The sequence below is a fragment of the Vombatus ursinus genome, unplaced genomic scaffold (genome assembly GCF_900497805.2).
Source record: "Vombatus ursinus unplaced genomic scaffold, bare-nosed wombat genome assembly UNPS02007612.1, whole genome shotgun sequence".
NCBI classification, from domain to species: domain Eukaryota; kingdom Metazoa; phylum Chordata; class Mammalia; order Diprotodontia; family Vombatidae; genus Vombatus; species Vombatus ursinus.
The window spans coordinates 4,584,955-4,586,986 of NW_020947390.1; the positions used below are offsets into that span (position 1 = coordinate 4,584,955).

At 43.3% G+C, this 2,032-nt stretch overlaps 1 pseudogene; it reads right to left on the reverse strand.

The window, feature by feature from the left end:
* Positions 1-1,171: 1,171 nt before the first annotated feature.
* Positions 1,172-1,807, reverse strand: LOC114033863 (annotated as a pseudogene).
* Positions 1,808-2,032: the final 225 nt, after the last annotated feature.

Consider the following 2,032-nt stretch of genomic DNA (forward strand, 5'->3'; position numbering starts at 1 on the left):
TACGAGGATTCAGGAAAACTTTAGCTATGCAGAATGAAATAAGCCTAACTCCCTCTCAAAATGCATGTCAACATCAATGTACAATAAAATGATCAATAAGCCAACTGAATTAAAGACCCTGGAGAACATTTAGAGAAAACCTTCCCACCTCACAAGAGAAAAGTAGCACCTACAGCTACTGACTGATGTGTTCCTAAAGAGGGGTGCTTGGCAGCAGATAGAGCATTGGCCTCAGAGACCTGAAGAAACATGGGTCTGGTTGGGGAGCAGTCAAAGTGGAATGCAGGTGGTTGGTCTGGTTAGTTAATGTGGGTGGGGGAAGCATGTTAGCAATAAGTGATGAGCTCTACCGCCAAAGAAGTTAACCCTGTAAGGCTCTCAAGGCTAGTGGCATAGTAGATAGAGAATGCTCCAAGGGGTCATGTGATAGAGGCCAGCTACCAAAAGTATTATAACACAAAGGTTTGGAAAGAACCCCAAACCTTCTTCCTTTTACTTATGGTTAGGTGAGAGAAACCTCATTGGGAGGGTGATTGGCTCTTTCAAGATAAAAATAACCTGGGGCAGTTAGGTGGCACAGTAGACAGAGCACCGGCCCTGGAGTCAGGAGGATGAGTTCAAATCTGGTCTTAGACACATAATACTCACTAGCTGTGTGACTCTGGGCAAGTCATCCATCCCCAACTGTTTCACCAAGAAAAGAAAGAAAGAAAGATAAAAATAATCTGTGGTAAAATCAAAGTACCCAATCATTGAATAAATGGTGAAGAAGATCTTCAGGAGAGAATGCAAGATGGGTTATCTTCTCAAGGCAGTTAAGGCACTCAATAGAAACAGAGGAAAATAAATAGAGAATGAACTGACAGCAATCTTTAAGACTGTCAATAGGAAGAGAGCAGGACCAGGGCCCTGGTGTTCTGTCTTCAAGACTCAATTCTACATCATCAGTCTTTTTATGGACCACAGTAGCTAACAAATGGCCTCAAGAATACAACCACACCAATTCGGGCACAAGGAGAACAATTTATTCTCATCTCAGTGTTAGGCCTTGCTAGGACTCCATGCCCCAGAAAGGATGGCTTTTTAATCCTTCTCCAGCTCTTTATGGCTGATCCAAGACAATGTCACGCAGATATTTTGTATTATTTTGTTGAAAGTTCTCAGAGGCTGTTCACTTTTTCTTCTCCACTTCTTGCTCTGCAGCCTCCTTGGCTCATTTTGCCTGGATTCCAAAGAGACAGGCATTGGCCTGGGCCATTCAAAGACTAGCAAATGCCTTGAAATTCTTCTCATCTTCTAGTAATGACTTGAGCTTTCTCTTTCTTGTACACATTTCTGATAGGCATAACTGGTCCTGTAAGCTGGGTTGCCAACTTGAGTTCTTCAGCAGAGCTATCTCCCTTCTTGAGTGCAGATGGTTTCCTTGGGAAGAGTATCAGTTTGGAACGATATTCTTTTGGCCACTGCACATTTGCCTGGAGAGACTCTGTGGTCTTATTTTGGTGACGGGTTCCATAAAGATGCCAATGGTCCTTACCACTTTTTTATGGATACCAGCCACAAGAAGCTCTTCCAAGCTGAATCCTATACCAGCACATACTTTGGTGTGGTATCGCACAGTACGGCACCTCATGATGGGCCGGATAGGATTAGATGCAGGGTGAAGAGTAATTCGATGGGCTTTTGCTTGATGGGCCTTTCACCTTCTGATCTTCCGGGCTGGCTGGTTAAACCACATGGCAACTCATCTTTGCAAGTGTTTGTGGAAATGGGGCTTCAGAATCATGCCATTTTGCCTGGGTGCCATGGCTGCTTAGAGCCCTCCTCACAGGCACCTCAGCCAATTGGAAAGGATGGTCCAGGAATCCTTAACCTTTTTGTGTCATGGACCTCTTTGGCACTCTGGTGATGCTCTGCCATGTTCTCTCTCTCAATTTTCTTTTTAATAAAATAAAATACATAAAGTTACAAAAGAAACCAATTATAGTGAAATACAGTTATCAAAATATTATGGACCTCAGGCTAAGAATTC